At 38.4% G+C, this 20742-nt stretch overlaps 1 long non-coding RNA gene across 4 annotated transcripts in view; it reads left to right on the forward strand.

The window, feature by feature from the left end:
- LOC114137834 (uncharacterized) overlaps nt 1-20742 on the forward strand; it is a 75040-nt gene that overhangs the window by 53669 nt on the left and 629 nt on the right. For 3 of the 4 annotated variants that reach the window (XR_003594112.1, XR_003594111.1, XR_003594115.1), the window contains exon 5: nt 19365-19476. This is a non-coding gene — a long non-coding RNA (uncharacterized LOC114137834). Of the gene's footprint in view, nt 1-5094; nt 5236-19364; nt 19477-20742 lie in introns of those variants that run through there. The other variant, XR_003594113.1, reaches the window with a different exon arrangement.

A 20742-nucleotide genomic window follows, 5' to 3' on the forward strand; every position in this document is an offset into this window, starting at 1 on the left:
GTGTCAAGATAACATGCAAGCATCCGTGTTGTTTTCACTGGCTGTCAGCACAGATTTTACACCGGCTGCGGGGAGACGCGGGCATGTGCGCTTCAAGATGCTCCTGCTAGGGGCTGTCACAGCAGGGGAGCGGGGCCGGGGCTCTGGGAGGCGCAGAAAATAGAACAAGAGAGACGGAGAGCTCTGCTGTCCAAGGAGATGACGGGGAAGAAAGGAGCACAGTGGATAATTTGACTGGAGTAGGAGGATAATAGGGGAACGGTGTTTTATTTCCTCTCTCAGCCAAGCCCTCATTTAGCTGCATGAGCAAGAGAGAGAGACAGAGAGAGAGGCGCTGCAGAAACTAGGTGGAGCTATTGCTTACATCTGCATGTGCTGGAGGCTTATCAGAGGCAGAAGAGGCCAGATCTGACTGACTGTTCCCAGATCAAACAACGCAGACATACCCGCTCAAGTCCAAAAACTATCCAAATATATATGAATATAGATGGAAAATTCACATTTTGCATGTTTTTGTTCATTCATTTGTTTCTACTAATTCTAAAAATCATCCAAAGTTCTTAAAAAAAAAACCTCAGTTATGTTTTTGGTAATAAATTAATGTTTTTTGGTGTCTGGAAAATGAGCCGTTACAAAAACTGTAACTGTCAGAATGTAACGTTACCTAGCAACCCCAGTGGAGTTCAAACGGTTTCCTAGTAACCCAAGCTGAGCTCCAGCACATTCAGTCAGGTATTTTTAATGCTGTATGCTCTGTACAATGGCTGCTGGAAACGATGTTTTGTTGGTTATGCAGGAAGCTCTACTTTTATGAATTATAAATTATATAATAATAAATATATATTGTATATATATAAGTAGAGCCTTATAATATTCGATTTGTAGCAATTGAAAAATACAAAAAAATTTGTTTTGAGATTAATCTCAAAAATTTTCTAGAAAAGCTTCAAATTTGCAGAGTTTGAAAAGTTGAAAATGTTCAACTTTTCAAACTCGGAAATTTCTACTTTTTTTTCCTTTGAAAATTACAGAAAATTTTTGCCAGAAATATTATTTATCCTCTACCTACAGTGGCACTGACACGCCGTCATAGTGATTACATTTGTTGTGAATTAGTGCTTTATAACTGAATTAAATCCCGGCCAGCCTGGAGTTTGATCTGAACCGAGGCGGCGCTCCGAACTTTGAACCCGTCATCCGGGGTCGAGCGGGGGTCGAGCTTCAGAGTTCAGCTTGTTGCTGAAGTTTAAGGAGGGGGTTCGTTCTTTATCAGGCCGGCACTCCTCTGTGCCCCCGAAAAGATGACACCCAACAGAAATTAATCTGCGGGGAGATTGTGTTGCTGCTGTAATGCTGAGTCGAAATTTGCAGACTAAATTACTCTTTGGCTCTATCTCCCCATCAGCCGTGCATCATAAAAGCCAGGGTTTAGTGTGAGATGAATAATCTCACTCTAGCAAGCCTCTTTTTGCCCAGCCTCCACCTCTCCCTCCCACCATAATCGTCAGAAGGAGAGCCAGCTTAGTCAACCCTGTGCTACGGGCCAGGATAATAATTGCTGTATTAATTGGTGTTGTCCAGGCTAGACAGACTATAAGAGATCCCACTGGGGCTAATAATTAATGTTTTTTCCTCCTCCCTGCCTGCTTTTTGCCATTTCCATAAGCACCAATACAGAAACCCAAACAAGGTTGCTTTTTTTTTTTTTTGCAGGACTGTCTAGGTTGATTTTATTAATTTATGGTGCTGTGAAAAAGTACAGATTTCTTACAACTCAGAGTAAACAAAAAATTAGTTTTCAACTTATGATTTCATTTATTTTGTGGTATGTTTGTTGTTGGGTTTTTTAATCACGGTAGATCCTATGAAATTCATTTTATTTTTCCCATTTTAAACATATTTACTAACCCAAGAAGTATGTAATTATGGAGTGAATTGGAAAACAATTAACATCAATAGCCAGAGGTCAACATTTCTTTTTATTCTCTATCAGAATGAATAGTTCAGCAGAACGTTGGTTTAATAAAATGTTTAAAAAAGTATTTCCCCCTCATTTTTATGAAGTACACAAACATTATGTGCAAGGGGACGCATGTTTTTATTCTTCCATTTGCGTCTCTACTTCTAAAAAAACAGCCCAAACACTTAAAAAACCATCCAGTTGTTTTTTTTTAGCAATAAGTTAATATGTTTTGCCATTTCAAAAACGTTCAAATGCAACGTCACAAATCAGCAGGAACTGCCCCTCACATAGCAAGCCGAGCCAGTTGCCTAGCAACCCAAGAGTTACCTAGCAACTCAAGCTGAGCTCCAGTATGTTTGGTCAGCTTTTTTTATGCTATATGTGCTGTACAATGCCTGGGAGGGGCTGGAAATGATGTGTTTTGTTATGGACTTATCAGCAACAAATCAGGTAATATTACGACAATGTTATTCTTGTATTATTATGACTTTATTACCATATTATGACTTTGTTCTCATATTATTACAACTTTATTCTCATCCGACTTTATTTTCGGAATATTGATTTTATTCTCATAATATTATGACTTTATTCTTGTATTGAAGTTCAACTATATTATGTATTTGTTTTGTTGTTGACGTACCATGCAGAAAACACTTCCTACATTCTTGTTGGTTGTGCATGAGGCTCTACTAATGCTTTTCAAAGATTGGTGGTCTAATTGCGCGGTTTGCAGCTTTTTTGAGTTGGGCGGGCGTGACAGCAGTTTATTTGGATTTAAAGTGACAAGAGGCCCTAAAACAGCTCAAAATACACAGATCCAATGATTTTTTGCAAAAAAATGCAGTACATAATTTATAGACTTTATAAGTCAGCTGTAAAACGAGTTTGATAAAAGCTTGTGTGGCCAGTTGCGACAGATTGCATCCTGGAGTTTGACGAAGCCCCTCCCAGGCAAAACGAGCAGGGAGTCTAGAAGCAGTTTGTGGAGAAAAACGTGTGTAGGTGCGCTTCGTGTTGCCTTTGTTCTGCTAACCAGATGGCTGCTCCGAACCTGCTGAGCTTCCTGGTGGACGGTCAGAGAATCAGAACATGTAGGTGAATCCCAATGAGAAGAAAAGCATTTTATGAAAGACGCACAAGCCACTCCACCTTCAGGAAGCAGATAATTACAGGCTGCATTATGAGCGGTGGTATCATGTCAGGAGGAATAGTGGCTGCTCAGGACTGCTGAATGCACATTTACAGCGTGTGCTCCAATTGTAAAACGATGATTATACTCCATGATCCGTTTAATGACAGATATGGGGATTTTTTTTGTTGCTCAGCTGGTATTTAGCGCATATCTCTGTGTGGTGCTGTTAAACACATCTCACAATTTTAGAGACAAGGAACATAAAATTGGAGGTGGCGAAGAGAAAAATGCCCCTAATAGGAATCTCGCTGGGTTATTTTTTAACAAGCCTGCAATTCACTGATCTGTCACAGCTTTATTTTTCTTTCTTCTGCGAGTTCTTTTGGGTCGAATCTGGCATATGCGTGGGGATTATCGCCTAAATGTCCACCCTGTAGTCCTGAACCACTTCTACTGATGACACGGCTTCATTATAAGCGTCGCTTTAATAAGTTCACAGCTGAATAAAGAAGACAAGGACATTGCAGTGCAGGGAGAAGTCCCTACAGCACATGTTTTGAGATAAAGATATTATTTATTGCCCCCATAAGGGGAAATATGACTTCTAACATAATACTACTGCAGGCAGAGGCTCAGTTATAAACATACATAAATAAGCTCAAACCACTGGTTTTTCTGCCTTTAGTGGTACTCAGGAGAGATTTAAGTACAATTACTTACAAGGCAAATAAGCAACTGACTGCAGCATTAAGCTAATAAGAACAGAAACAAAAAGATCACTGGAAGCATGTTTGCTTTTACTTCACTGAAATGTTGAAAACTCGAAGTGAAAAACGAAAGCAGACGACGGAGATCAATGAACATCCGGTGATAAACAGAAGACAAAATTCCTCACAAATACTTGAGGCAACGTTTTGTAGATTTCCTTTATCTATTTATTATTTCAAACACCAAATATAAATTAAAATGCATTAAAGGGACAGTATTACGTGTTTTCCAGTCACATAGTGTCATTTTATAGCACAATCATTAACTATGTTACCTTCAATTGTTATAAAAATGCTGAATATATCAAATATGACTTAAAATAAATGTGACTTTGCAATTTAACGTCTTGAAATCGGGCCTCTATTTCTTTAAAAACTCTTGCTCTTTCTTAAACTCTGCCTCCAGGAAGTCATTACAACATGGCTCCTCTGTTAACCCTTTAATAACATTTTTACCAGAGTTTCACTGAGAAGTAGCTCCTGTGATGAGCTTAGCGGTTCCATCAGGTGTTTGCTAATTGCTGCTGGCTAGTCTGAAGGAGTTGTATCTCGAAGGTGGGGCTAGGTCCAATCAAGCGTTTTACACACCTAAATGGTTGCCGTGGAGATTAAATGATTTCTCAAACATGCATGAAAGGATCAAAGCAACACTCCAGGTCTGTTTTTGGTGTGGAAATAACATTATAACATAATGGAAAGCTCAAAAAAAGTAGATTTTAGATAAGTAGTAACTGGAACATATATTTTTATGTATTTGTTTATTAACAAATATATGTTTATTACATTGATAAATGAACTTATAACATGTTGAAATGTCTTGTTATAAGTGAAATAATTTTCCAATGGAACTCGAACTTTTTCATCAATATTAAGGAATCATTTACTTAAAACAAGTTTCTATATCTTGATGAAAAAGACCAAAATTACTTGGTAAGATTGTGTGTTTTTGCAGTGTGTTTGTTTCATAATTGGTGCTCTACCACAAAATACACACATTTTCACAAATAATTGGAGTTTTGTTCCATAGAAAAATCCATAAAAACTGAACCACAAAAAGGAAGACAGACAAGTAAATCTATATATTTGTACATAATAAAATAATTTTATTGAAACATCTCACACTGTGTCAGCAGATCCTCATTAGCAGAAAATAAGCCGGGTTCGGACCTGCAGCTCCTGCTTTGTTAGCATCCTAACAGGTTCTGTTGGACCATCTGCTTTAATTACAGGTACGCTCTCTCAAGTGAAGGCCCAGCTGACACCCGGGCCAAGGTGCAAATTAGTGTCCAGTTGAGGAGCCGGAGGCTTTGCTGCAAATCAGACCGACAGCATTCACTTCTCAGAACAATAAAAATCCCTCCTGCTCTGGCTTTTATGTCAAACTCAGTACTGACTCGATAACAGTAACTTAACGTTTTAAGTAAATAATTTCTTAATATTGATTTTAAAAAGGCAGATTATTTTACTGATAACGAGACATTTTTCCCATGTTATAAGTTAACTTATCAGCCAATGGAACTAGCACTTTATTTCATCAATATTAAGAAATTATTTACTTAAAACAAGCATCTATGTCTTGGTGAAAAGTTTATTTTAAATTAGTTTGTCTTATTTCAAGTGCAGTAAAATATTTGCAGTGTAAACTAGACCAATATTAGTTTGTAAGATTTTGTGTTTTTGCAGGGTAATTTTGTATTTTGGTCCATCTGATGTAAATTTTAAATGTTTTGTAAAACATTTAAAAAGTCGCCTTTTTACCAAATACTTTTTACTTTTACGTGAGTAAACACATGTTGAAGTTGTGCTATTGTTACTTGAGTATAATTTCTGGGTATTCTGCTGCCTCTGCATGTTTACACATCTAGTCCAGACCACAGCATGCTGCTGCCATGGCTGGTATTTAGGTTTGTGAAGCCCGCGGGGCGCATAAAACAGCTGCATTCCCAGCATGCCTTGCTTCGCATCACGCTGGCAGTTTGATTAACGGGAGCCCATGGATTTTTATAGGGCGTGATCACTTTTCTGATTTCCGTCTAAAACCTTTCCCGCTCGGAAAACAACAGACGAGTTTCGACCCCAAACTGCACCTCCACTCCCTCCTGCTGCAACATCTGCAGAGGGCACGACACTGGGGGAAACCTGCAGTATTACTTTTCACTTTTCACTCACACTCACCTCTGACTCATGGGTGTTACCGGAGCGAACTATCAACTAATCAGCTTTCCACACATATCTTCCCAATGTCGACAGTTTGCGTGTAATTCTGTTGCCGGGGACCGGATTGTAGCGCAGGGTGAACTCTGCAGCGCTGAAATCAAGGAGTCATTAGCCGAGGAACAGATTGTCTTTTCTTCCAGCGCTTGTCCTTCAGATAAACAGGCCTGAGTGGCGACACATGATCCGTTCGACTAACACAGTCCATCCTGACCGACTGATGGCAGGAATCGCAATCAGGCTGGAGGTCATGAGGACGACGTGCTGCACGACTCAGGGGAAACAAAGGAGCACCGGATAACTTTTCTGTGCAATATTGGAGGAAAAATTAATTTAAAATATTTTTATGCTTCTTTTTTCACAGTTTGTCAGGTTGAAAACATAAACTTTAAGATCTTATATCAGGATTTTATGTGACAGATGGCACAAAGTAGAGAATTAAAGTGAAATAGAACACTGCAAAAACACAAAATCTTACCAAGTATTTTGTCTAGTTTCTACAAACTTTTTAGTACATTTGAAATAACATGAAACAAACTTTTCAGCACGATATAGGAACTTTTTTTAAGTCAATAATTCCTTAGTATCTATGAAAAGGTTCTAGTTCCACTGTTAGATTATCTCACTTATAACAAGATATTTTTGGAACTAGAACTTTTTCTTTACTTAAAAAAGCTCCCATCTCCTGCTGAAAAGTCACTTGTAAGCAGTGATGGCACAGTTACTTTGAAAAAGTTACTTTGAAAAAGTAACTTTAATCGGATTACTGATTACTCCTTGAAAAAGTAACTCAGTTAGATTACTGACTAGTTGATTTGGAAAGTAACCAAGTTACATTAAAAGTAACTTTTTTAGTTACTTTCAGCAGCTGCTAACAACAACGCTGTGAAAATTACATTGATCTTTGCAAATACTTAATACTTAATTGTAAGCTATTTTATAATGGTAACATCAACAATGTGTCTCCACTTATAAGGTTGAACTGAAGAGGAGATTGTTTAATGGTTACAGTACAAAAAAAAAACCTGATTAATTTGTGTGGTCACCGTTGTCTGGAAAACTCAAAGAAGGATTTTAAAGCCCCCATGGCCGTTATAGATAATGGTTGATAATATGTGACAGAAATTGGAAAATCTGTCCAATCTGACGTATTTGAACACAATAATAATTGGCAGACATATCATATAATACAACAAATATACTGAATTTGTTGTTATTTGTTTTTAATGGACACTTTTGCAAGACTCTGTATTGTAACATTTAATAATATCAGATAAAAGCAGGACAATAATGTAAAACTGAGAATATTCTTCATGCTAACGTTGATTACTAAGAAAAATGTTTTTTTGTGTGTGATCTCTTTCTGCTGGAACCCGGTGTTCCAACCCAGGCAATAACCACCATTAATTAGTCTGATAAATTACGTGCAAAACAATGACATGTTTAAATGGTTCAATTTAGCTCAAATCCTAAATGAGATATTACATCAAAAGCCGTCGGTTTGTGTCTTTTAAAAAAGGCTCACCGCCTTCCTGAAAGCATTTTAAAGGTTACGATTTCCTCAGATGATAAAGTGCTACCTTTTAATGAAATTCTAATTAGTAATTTCATGGACTTTGTTACCAACCATATCTGATTAGTGCACATTTTCACAGCCTACTTTAATTAAGAACACTTACAGCACAGTTTCATACATTCCCCACTTGAAGAAGGAGCTCAGCTCCTCAGAAATAAAAAAAAATCTTACTTTGTAAACACTAATTTCCTTTTTTCAATTAGATTAAACAATTTTCCTTTTCCTGTGTGTTTATGAAAATATCTCTTCTCCCCAAGTCTGCACCAAATACCCTTGAACATGAAAAGTGTGCTGATGATAAGTTTCTAATCCAATTGAATTTTGCTTATTATTTAATTTGATGGTGACACAATTAGACCCCTGCTGTGTTTTCATCTGTTGTATTTGGGAACTTTTCTTTTACTGATTGTCCATTTGTTTACGACAGTGCTGGGAAAACTGTTTCCCCGTCACAAATGTCTTCAGCTCCTGTTTGTTTTTTGTTGCTTCTTCTTTTTAGTTTTAGGATCACGCAAGAATCACCTGAACAAAAACAAAATGCAGTTTCTCAACGAAGGTTTTGTTTATTTCTGTGAATTTTGACCCATTCTTTTCTTCCAGTTTAATTCGGCCATTTTGAAAAAAGTCAAGCATGAATTACCTCAATTAGTAGCAGCTCGTTACACTTCCTTGAGTAACTTTTTGGGAAATAATTACTTTTGCGAATTGTTTACTTGAGTTAAATGAACTATTGCTAATCTCAGGGTGTTTTCATATCTGATAATTCAGTAGATTTGGTTTGGTTGGGAACCAAAATAGTAACATTTGTTAAATTTTCACCTGCTGTGGTTTTCTTTCACGCGCCGTTGTGTCAAATAAACCAAACTAATTGAAATGCCTGTTCCCCTCCTCACCAGTGGGGGCGCTGCAACAAGAACCACTGAAGAAAACGATATGAAAACCTCTGAAGAAGACGCTAAGCGCAACAAAATCTAAATAAAAATGGAGTAGTATGAGATTTTAGAGGTTATTTGTTCTTGACAAAAGACCAGGAGCCGTTTCTCCAGCTAGCGCTAGGCTCACATGTTTGTTTTGGTTGTATTTACCCAGAATGCTCTACGCTGTAGTCCGCTTCCTTGTTTTGGAGCGGTCTCTGATCCGATTGGCATTCACATATGCATTCAAACCACACCAGAGTTCACTTCAACCAAACTCAAACCGAGGTTTTTAAGCAAACCAGTAACTTTCTAACTTTTTTGTTTTTTGGGCTTAAGTATTTAATTTGAGCAGGAAAGTCTTTATATTAGCAAGATTTGTTTGGATCGTTTTAAAGTATTGACTATTGATTATTCTTAATGACTCAAAGACTTATTGATCAGTGTAGCTGAAATAGCAGTTTGTTCATATTTTATACATTAAACATGTTTTTGTTCTCAGTTCAATCACGTGTATAAAATATTTCAAAACGTAAAATTTTATTACAGTCTATTTTATTTTGTCCCTTCTGTAGAATATTATTACAATATATTAATAGTAACAGTAATAATACATAATCGTCTCTCTTCAGTTCATTTCTATTATTTTTAATGACAGAAGTGTGGTGCTGGAAAAGTGTGAGATATTACCTTGAAAATGCCTGAAAAGTAAAATTTACGAGCCGTTTCAAATTAAACTGCGTCGTTCATTCAGAAGTCCCATTGTAATTCTTTGTCACAACCAATTACGTGCTCCAGCCATGCTGTTGGACTTAAACAGTTTGGAATATAATCTGATTTAACTTTTATTCAAATGGTTTCCCACTTTGAGATCTAATCCTGGTGTCACAGTGTGAACTTTGACCTTAAATATCAACCGGACTCCAGCTGGAGTTTGTCGTGCGTCGGAGCTTGACGTGGCGGAAAGCGGCGTTCACCCACCAGGCCTCCAACCACACGAGTGTTTCCACGGCGACGGAGTGGCTTCGTCCTGACTGACATCGGCTGCAGAGGGGGGAGAAGTTTCAGAAACGCACAAGGCGTGACAGACCACCTTGGGCCTACCTCCGTCGCCCCATCTCTCATTTTAAACATGGAGTCCGGCCTGTCAAGTCACATGCTGGAGCTGTAATTTAGGCTAATAATTACCAGACATCACCACAATGAAACATCAGTGTCTGAACTTCTTTGGGCCAAACTGAATTTTAATACATTTGGAAAAGGTTGGCCGGAGGCGAGAACCCTGCACACCGGGAAAAGGCGAGCGCACATGTGGAAGCACTTTGGGAAGTGATAAATGATTTGAAATCCGCAGCGTCCCCGAAAATGGAAATTAGGCCGAACAGGTGTTAAATGGGAACCAGTGGTGCATGTTGAGCAGTGGGGGGGGCGGTCGCTGGTCTTCAGGGCCAGATGTGATGGGTCCGGACTCAGATGGCCCGAGGTGTGTGATGTGTGGAGGCCCAGTGTGACCTCACCGCTAAGAAATACCAGAACGCTCCGTCAGCTGGTCCGGCGGTGAGGAGGCGCAGAAAACGTACGATTCTACAGAAAATCCCGATTCAATGACAGCGTATCAGGGCCAAAATGGATTTAAAATAAAAAATGAAGCAGGTGTACACACCTGACAAAAAATGTAAGTTAATCTGTGAGTTTCTTTTAGAAAAAAAACACAGAAATTTCTAAGTTCCGAAAGTTTAAAATTTTATTAGAAAAACACTCAGAAATTTTGAGATTAATATCAGAAATTTTCTAGAAAAAAAAAGCAAAGAAATTTCTAAGTTTCAAAAGTCAAAAATCTTCTAGAAAAACTTTACATTTTTTTGTTATTTTCTACAAAAAAAGTCAACCAGTATTCTAGAAAAACCTGAAAGTTTGATGAAAATCTTAACAGTTTTTCTAGAAGAAAAAAAACAAGGAAATTTCAGAGTTTCAAAAGTTTAGCATTTTCTAGAAAAATATCAAAATTAGGAGATTCTCAGACATTTCTAGCAGAAACGGTGAAATTTCTGAGTTTCAAAAGTTGAAAATTAGCTAAAAAAAAACAACTTTCAGGTTAACCTCAGAAATTTTCTAGAAAAAGACGTCTGCAGTCGAAAAGTCAAAAAAGTACGTTTGGAATATTTTTAAAAAGCCTTTCTTAGAAAATTTCTGACTATCTCAAAATTTCTGAGTTCTTTCTAGGAAATGTTTGACTTTAAACTCAGAAATGTCCTGTTTTTTCTAAAAAGAAAAAAAAAAGAAAATGTCCAATTTAATGTAGCAAATCTTCTACTTTTCACGTTTCCTTGCTCTTTCTGCAAAGTTTCCGAGATTAATCTTAAAATTTACGAATTTTTTGGCGGAAATTTTATAATTTGTTTTATAAATTTTTTAGATATACATCTATAAATATTAGATTAATCTCAAAATAAATTTTGAGATTAAGTAATTATCCTTCAAAAAGTGCACTAATTTGTTTGATAAAAATATTATATGCTTAGTTTAATATTGAGCACATAAGAAAACAACTTATAGTGAGTGAAAAATTATTTCACCTGTTATCTGCTGTATTCCAGTAAAAAGGTTTGGTAAAATGAGGCTTAGCTTTGCAATCCTCCCTTCAACGTGGATAATTGCCATAAATTGGAGTTTTATTCACAATATGTCAGTATAACAGCCATCTAGTGAGAAAGATGCCGTTTTCCTCGCTCTGTCTGATGCCTTTAGCTGGTATTTCGCTCCAGAAGAAGTGGATCATCCCTTTAATGCTGAGATTTCATGCACATCCTGGAGCTTCTCTCCACCTGAAGCAGGAACATTAAACATCTTAAGTCGTTTAACTGAACCATTTTTCTCCATTGTGTTTCTCGCTAGTAAAGAAAGAGAAACACAATGGAGGAGAAAATGAAAGTTCTCAAACGTTGGACCAACTGAGTGGTGATGAGAAAAAAAACGACTCCACGAACCCAAATTTTAATTTTTGACACACTGCCCAGGGCGGCACAGTCTGGGGGGCGCATGGATGATCACAATGCATAAAAATCTGTCTGATTATAAATTAAAAGAAGATTTCACTGCTTTTTAACGAATTTGTACCTTATTATTCCATCTGCACTTCAAAATATAAATACAGTGAACCCCGAACTACTTGCAGTTCAGTTTTCAGTGGAATGTAACTCAAAATTATTAAAGGGAAATGAGCAAATTAGACTTCTTAGCAAAGGAATATCTAAAATATTAGAAAGGAAGAAGCAGTTTGAGAAGATGAAATATTGAGACATAGTTATAACTGAAGCTTTCAAAGCAGCCAATGCAGAAGCGCCATTTTGTTTCTACGGCCCTGATTGGCTGTACTCCAAAGTGCAAAGATAGCTTCTGACGTAGCTCAAAAACGGTTTCCTCTGTGCCTATTAATGGATGTAAATGTACATTTGGTGTTTGAAGTATGAAAATAGGCAGGTATAAAAAAGAGCGTCGCAGGTATTCACAAATTTCAGCTATTTGTAGGTGGTTGTGTTCCCAAACCCACTGCATACAGATAATGCTTTTTTGGTTTTGGCTCAACCTTAAGAGTGACATATCCATGAGAATTGCAATGAATAATCAGGTTACACTTGGATTGACTCAAGTCTGTCATGCTTGTGTATGTGCTGCTCACACCCTTTGCCTTCCTTTCTAACCTTAGCTTTTTATGCTAAGGTTAGTTTGCATGATGGTGGATAAATGGCTTTTCTGGAACAGTAAGTGGTTTCTCAATCATTTGCACATTGAGCAACACATACACAAACATGATTGGCAGCGCTAAGACCCTCCTCCTGGCTGTGATTGGTTGTTTTTGATCGGGAGCAGCTCATTTCTTCAGACGGCAGTAGTAGTTCAGAGATTATCTGTTTTATATTGCAAATATATCAAAAACACATTTTACAAAAGTTACTGTGGAAAAACATGAAAAAACATTTAGGTGGTTTTGTAGGAGTACTTTAGAGATGAAAATGTGATTTATTTTCTTAGAGGTTTTATGAAACGCTCTATTATGGACGTTATGTTATAGTATTAAATGGGTGGGTAAGAAATAAGAGGCCAGGCTGTTAAGGTTTCTTGAGTTACAGAAACTACTAAAATTTGGCGGCGCTGTACTTTCTAATTCTGGACCACCTGAGCTCTGATGCAGCTGAAAACAGAAGAAAAAAAAACAATTCCATCTTTTCATAACTGAACCCCTAACCTTCATTTCTGTCAGGAAAACATAGCAACATATGATTCCTGATGATATTTCCTTCTCTTTCCCGCCCGTCAATCACTGCCGCCTCTGCTGATTTCATGGAAAACGTTCTCAGACCGCCTCAATCGTCCACTTGTTTCGACTCGGATTGTTGCCTCAACCAGCTGTCAAAGCACGCCGAGCCGAAGCCGGGCACGTCTGCAGCGTCGGCCGATGTCACAGAACTCATCATTTCCACAAAGATTGCTGTACTTGTTGAGGAAACGGACAGCTGTTAGGACTCTGGTATTTCAAGAGCATAGACTTCACACTAATGGAGTGGCACGCTGCCCAGATGGATCCTAATCCTATCTATACATCAGCATAAGTTAACCATTTCATTAACCCCCGCCGCTGCCAGCCGGCTGTTTAGCTCCATTGTTTAGCCGTGACACCGGCGTATTGGGGGGTTTAATTGGCTGTTCCATTAATAACACAGACAAACTAATTTAGTAGAACCTGTCCTCTTTAAATCACGGGAACAAAGAGTAGGAGGGTGGAAATCAATCTCGGCTTTGTGCCTGAGCCGCTGACCCGTTCATGCTTTGAAGATTGCTGCTGTTAAAAAAAAAAGAAGAGAAAAGCATCTGAGAAGTTATTTAACTACAAACACAGCCTACCTTCCCCATTCCAGCTGCATAATCAGGCATAATAAGTGACTGCAAAGGTCCACTTAATGTATTTCTAACACTGGAGACCTGCTAATCCTGTCAGGGGGAATGAAATAGACGGGAGGGGGGATGTATGCAGACCCAGCCATGGAGCTGAGCATTTAACTCCATAACCATGCAGGCAAATGCCTGGGCGCCTTTCACACAAAAAGAGAAAGAGAGGAAGAATAAGCCCAGCTTCATGTTTCAGCCCAGAGAGCGGATCCATTTTTCCGCTTTAGTGGCCATCGAGGAACAGTGGGAATAACAACAACAGCAGCCGAGGCTGTAAAAGCCTTCCTTACTGGGCTGAGTCCTCATAAACCTGAGCCATTATCACTCTCTTTATGGGCAGTTAAATGAAGAGCCATTCAGATCGGCTCTGTGTGCTTACTTATGTGAACTGCAGCCGCCTCCGTCGCTTCGCTGTCATTTGAAGCAAAGCAGGAGAGTGGACTCGCGTAGTTAAACATTGAATCATGTGGCAAAATGTAGACTGATGTATCAAATCGCAATTTGCTGTAGTTTGAGATCTCTTGAAGTGTTGTTCTTACTAGTCAGAATGAACATGCATATATTATAATTTACTGTGATGGACTGGTGACCTGTTCAGGGTTAGCCCGCCTATCGCCTGTTAACTGGTGGAGACAGGCACCAGCAACCCTGGCTGCCCCACAAGGGATAAGCGTGTAAGATGATGGATGGATGGATGGATGGATGGATGGATGGATGGATGGGTGGGTGGGTGGATGGATGGATGGATATCTTAATTTACTATTCTGGAAAATCAAAATGCATTTTTAGACGTCTAGAATGTAATTACAGATAGTCAGACATAGATGTAGCCTGCCATAGACATCAGGTATTTTTGATTGCACGGACGCCCAGTCATAAAAAGTGAAATGAGTCCAACAAAGAGAAATGTTTTGCCTTCAAGCGCTGCTGCCTTGTGAATAATTTGGGCACAAAATCCAGAGGAAACAAACAAGAGTCCCCACATCCACAAACGCACCGAGGCTCATCAGATATGGCGTTTTCCCCAGCTCCGTTTGTCAAAACACCTTTTATGCTGTTCTTTGAAATTCAGGGGCCCCATTAACAGTTCAAGCATATAATCACATCGCCGTAATGAGGTATTAATTAAGCGAGGGGCATCTATTGGCCCGCTAAACAGCCTCATAAACAATCGACAGGAGATTTGTGATTTTTGACTCCCTGACACCATTAAACAAATCAATATTGGGTTTTGCAGAAATGCTCTCCGGCTGGCTCCCTCGCCAGTCTTTGCCAATCAGCTCTGTTGAATACTAATGAGGGAATTAGCTGCCTCGTATTCCGCATGTGTCCCATCAAACAGATCCTTATCAAGTGAGTCTCATTTGCATGGAAGAAGACTCTGCTTTGTAGGTAAAGATTTCACAATATGTCACTCATTATGCCAGCCCAGCCCAACTCGCTCTCCTCCACTTGTCTCTCATTTTCTGGTAGACTCTTGAAAACCCCTGTGACCATCGCAGCCACTCCATTCAATGGCTCTGTTTGGGTTTCTGGTCCTCCAGAATCATGAGGGTGAAACATAATAAACAGAAAAACACCTTTCAAGTGGTGTGTACATCTGTAATATGTCGGCTATGGTGAAATTTAAAAGCATAATTTGAGATTAAAATGGATTGGAAAAGAAAGTGAAAGAAAATATAACAACATCAAAAGAAACAAAAAAACCTGCAGTAACCTTTTAGTATTCGTAGATATTTCAGTGGAACGTTATTTGGGGAATATATCTATGTTTAAATCCACACGTATTGGAATATCGAGGAAGACAAATACATATTTCAGCATTTTGGCCTTTCATCCACACAGAAACTCAGTTTAATATCACTAAAAACGATCATCTGAAAAGGTTTAAGAAACCTGTATTTTATTTGTGTGTGTACATGGGAAAATTGAGATTTTGGTATTATTTGTGGCAATAGAGTCTGCGACAAATAATGCACTAATAAAGAGTTTCCCCAGTGTAATATAAGCTTGGCGGGCCACCAGGCTTAAGTTGCACCCCACCAGGCTAAGCATTGCTGTAATTATTTTATATATGCCGCTTTGGAAAATATGAAGAGACCGCTGCACTGAACCCCATAGAAAACCTCCCAGTTATTCCACCAAATATTGACTTCTGAACTCTTCCTGAGTTAAAACGTTAGTATTGTTGTTTCTAAATCAATATTAACTTGTTGTCTTCGCATTAATTGAGGTCTGAAAGCATATTTTCCCTTACTTTGACCATTTCTTATTTTCCGCAAACAAATACAAAATTTTTGCTTGGAATTAGTAAAATCAGAGAAACTGAAGATTTTAAGTGGTCTCTTATGTTTTCCAGAGCTGTATATAGTATAGTACATATATTTTTTATTCACTGGAACTCTGTAACCTTTGCCCGTCTGTACCAGTCTACAAACTTCTGCGAATAAAGTGACAAAGCATGGATAAAGTGAAAAACATTGATATTTATTTTAATTATATTTTTATGTTTGCCCTTTTTAGGATTTTAGGTATTGTTAGTAATGTCTTCCAATAACATAACAAAGTGATATTTTCAAATTTTCTGTCAACTTAACATATTTTAAAACAAAAACATGGTAATGTAAGTAAACCTCTGATTCTAAAGACATTCATAAATAAATATCTGACATTCTTTCTCATTATTGTGGCATTTAGCAAATAGAAATAATTTTCTAAATTCTAACTGTTCTAAAAAAAGCGAGACTTTTGATCTGACATAAGACAATGAGAAAAAAATATGCAAACAAGAACATCTTAGTAAACTGTTGTAATATTTCCCTCAACAGTTTTGTGGAGAACAGATACGAGGCTGAGCACAGAAGCTCAGGGTTAAGAATACTTTCTGTGAGAGAGAAAAACAAAGAGAGTTCACAAAGTTAATGACAGCGGTAATTGCAAATAATGCATGAATGAAGAGGAACAGGAGCAAATAGCATAGTGAGGAAAAGGGGTCAACATGACCTGCAGCAATTAAAGCGTGTAGCAGCAAAACGGGAAAACCTGAAGTTCACACTGTAGGAGTGGCAGAAACCTGACCTTTCAAGTCTGAATCGCAGTAAAACCTTTTTGTGTGTTTCTACTACTGCAGCTGCACTGCAAACGCACAAAATCTTACCAACTTTCTTTATCTACTTTCTAGAACAAATATCTTAGTACACTTGAAATAAGACAAAACTAGCTAAAACTTATTTTTTTCAGCAAGAAATATGAGCTTGATTTTAGTCTGTAATTCTTGAATAGTGAATGTGTTCACTTATAATAAGAAAAATGTCTTGTAATGTGTAAAAAATCTGCTAGAGGAACAAAAAGAAATCAAGAATTATTTACTACAAGCAAGCTCCTATTTCTTCCTGAAAAATTACTTGTAATAAGACAAAAGTAAAGGTGCGTTCATACCAGTCCTGTTCAGTTGGGTTAATCCGACTCCAGTTCATTTGTCTGGATAATTCGGTTCGTATAGGAAAGTGTGAATGCGTAATTGACCAAAAACCTGAGCTCTGCTATAAACCTCTTTCTCGGTACGGTTGAGGTGAACTCTGGTGTGGGTTGAATGCGTATTTGAACATCGCAGAAAGAGGAAGCGGACTACAACGCAGGGCATTCTGGGTAAAGACAGCCAAAACAAATGCAGAAGTCTAGCGTTGGTTGGACAAATGACTTTTGGTTTTTTACCAAAGACATAAGTCTGATGCAACTCCATTTATGTTTACATTTTGCGGAGAAGAACGTTGCGTTCAGTGGCTTCTAAGGTTTTTGTGTTGTTTTCCTTTTTGTGTTCCTTCTCGAAGCAGCGCCCCCACAGGCGAGGAGGTGAACCTTTTTAAAGGATTTGTTTGTTTTTGTTTTTTGACAAGAAAGCAAACCGCAGCTGCTGAAAAATGTAACAAATGTTGCAACTTTGTCCTTGAATCGATCTGAGCCTACCGGACTATCAGATGGGAAAACAACCTAAGATATTTGCGCTAGAAACTAGAAAATATTTAGTAAGATGTTGCGTTTTTTTGCAGTAATAATAAGAAAAGTCTATGTTTTCACTTATTCTCTCAGTGTATTCTTTGTGTATTGTGTTCCAACAAATGCAATCATTTACCTGTATAAAAATACATTTCTTGAAAAGAGTTCATGCGATTCAATCTCTTTATTTTTTTAAATTATTTTGACTGTTTAATTCTTTGTGACACTTGTTTGAAATGATCAAATATCAGCAGTTCCTTGTCCAAGTTTAGGCTTCAGCAGGTGAGCGTCTAATTTAATCTATCATGGGAGAAATGAGTGACAGAGGACGGCCTGTTGTCTTTGTGCTGCGTGTGTGGCCGCGGGGCGGTGAGCTAATGCAGGAGATTGACTCTTAATTGCAGAGGGGAACGCTCATCTTTTCTCATTAATGAGACGCAGTCAGAGCCAGGAGATTTTCCTCGCCGCACAAACACACTCCTCCACCAGCCAGGTTAAGTGATGTTTGGATTTTTTTCCCAAGCAATGTGGACACAATCAAGATGGGAGTGAGAGAGGAGTTGAAGGAAGACAGTTGTGTGTCTGTGTGCGTCTGTGAAGTGGAGCGGTCACATGTGTGATTCAAGCAGGTCTCAGTCCAGCCTCTGCGCAGAGCCTAACGAGGCAGAAGAGAAGCCATTTCTGGGATCATGTTTCATTTGCATCCAACCAGCCTCCACATCAAAAGACAATGTTAATTCGAGAGCTGCACTGCAAAAACACAAGATCTCACCAAGTGTATTTGGTCTAGTTTCAACTGCAAATGCCTCAGCACACTTGAAATAAGACAAAACTAATTTAAAAGTAACTTTTCAGGTGGATATAGGAGCTTGTTGTAAGTAAATAATTCCTTAATATTGATGAAAAAGTTCTAATGGTACTAGTTTATCAATATTAAAGGGGCAGTGTTATGTATTTCCCAGTCACATAGTGCTTTTTTTACTGCATCATGAATGTTAACTGCAGTTATTATAATGCTATATATGGCTCAAAAGAAATTTGACTTCTTAATTTAACGCCTTGAAATTGGGCCTCTGTCTCTTTAAGAAACTCATACTTTTTCTGAAGCTCCGCCTTCAGGAAGTCATCATGGCTCCTCTATCGACCCTTTAGTAATACTTTTACCAGAGTTTCACTGAGAAGTTGCTCCTATAATTAGCTGAGTAGGTGTTTGCTGATTGCTGCTGGCTAGTCTGAAGGAGCAGAGTGGGGGCGCTGCATGGGAAACTGCAGCTCTGAGGAGGAGCTGGTTGTTGAAGGCGGGGCTAAGTCCACCCAGGTGTTTTGCACCATGTTTTTATAACATGATGTGTAAAGAAGTCGATTTTACATAATACTGCCCCTCTAAGTTGTTTCAAAATAAGCTCCGATAAGTTGCTGAAAAGTTACATATGAGTTAGTTTTGTGTTATATTAAGTGTTTTCAGATATTTGGACTAGAAGCTGGTTGGTAAGGTTTTGTGTTTTTGCAGTGTGCGCCAGCGGAAAGTGTTCCCTGATGCTGCAGCTCCTCTCTGTCTGTCCGGGGGTTAACCTCCGCCTGAACAACGACCGGCGGCTCCCCATGATGCATAACCGTGAGGGATTAGAGCGCACAAAGCGGCGGACTGTTTGGTGCGGCTCTAAAGTGTGCTCCTCCGGGGCTCATTGAGAAATGATTGCCGATTAAGTGTTTGAAGTCCGCCAAAGACGAGTGTGCGTTTTCAGCGATGAAACTCTATCTCTCCTGCTTATGCAGGCAATTTTCCGTCTCTTTTTCCGCTAACTGTACCGCTATGTGTGTTCCTTCCTCGCCAAACTCATTCCACCTCTAGGACCCCAGCTTGACTGGAAGCCAGACGACCAAAAGTGATAAGAGTGAATTAAGATGTTACTCTCCAGCGGGAATGTTATTATACCGCCAGAGAGTGGCAGTGAGAACAACAGGTGAGCATGTGGAAAATAACTCTGTCTAAATAGCTGGTAATACAGAGTATATGCAGAGAAAATTATGTTTATTATGTCTTCAAGTCAATTCATGCATGGAAAATCAGGTCAAGTCCTCTGCATCCATTTTTAGAACAGAATTAGGGTGAAAATCTCTTGCAGGAGCTTGAAAAATGACTCTTTCCCTCATTTTGTCACATTACAACTTTAGACTTTAATGTAGTTTATTGGAGTTTTACAAGATGGACCAACATAAAGAAAAATCTCTCAACAGAAGTCGTTTCTTTTACAAAATCACTATTGAAGGAAACCCACAAGAAGTCAAACATACGAGAGAAAGTTAAACGTTTTGGAGTAAAATTCTTGGCTACATAAATAACACTAACTTATAAGAAACTTTTCAGCAACATAAAGGAGCAAGCATAATAATTTCTGAATATTGTTACAGAAAATTTACTTGTTCCACTCAACATTTTCCCAATTTTATGAATGAAATAATCTGCCAATCGAACTAGAACTTTTTATCAATAAAATTATTGACTATGAACCTTAATATCTTACTTACCAGTTACTTATAAGTTAGTTTTGTCTTATTTCAAGTATACAAAGATACTTGTTCTAGGAAATAGACCAAAAATAGTTGGTAAGATTTTGTGTGTTTGCAGTGAAACCAATTATGCACATTGCTGTGAACACACCAAAGCAGTATTGAAGCATGGTGGTGGCAGCAATATGCTGTGGGATGCTTTTCAGAGTCGGGGAAGCTGATTGCAGTTGTTGTGTCCATCTGTTTATCTCGGACTCCGTTTCAGTTGCGAGTCAAAGAGTCAGTAGGATTTATCAGTTATTGTTCTCAATAGCCAGGCTAATAACTGCCAGCTAGTAGCATTTCAGACATTCAAACAGGAAACACTTAGTCAATGTTTTTTGGTATCTGGTTTTGAGCTGGTTCAAAATCCTTCTGAATGTTGAGTCACATTCAACGTGTACTGTGCCGTTGCCTAGCAACCCCAGCGGAGCTCCAGCATGTTTGGTCAGCTGGTGTACAATGGCTACTGGATAAGACAAGTGTTTTGTTGTTGACTCACCATCCAGGAACCAGTTGATAAATTCTTGCTGGTTGTGCAGGAGGCTCCACTTCTGCTTTTCAAAGATGTTTGGTGGTATAACTGAGCATCCGAGGGCGTGGCCAGCAGAAGCTTATTTGGATTTAAAGTGACAAGACGGCATAAAAAAGCTCATTCTGGAACTAAAATCTCATTAACT

This window comes from Xiphophorus couchianus, chromosome 22 (genome assembly GCF_001444195.1).
Source record: "Xiphophorus couchianus chromosome 22, X_couchianus-1.0, whole genome shotgun sequence".
NCBI classification, from domain to species: Eukaryota; Metazoa; Chordata; class Actinopteri; order Cyprinodontiformes; family Poeciliidae; genus Xiphophorus; species Xiphophorus couchianus.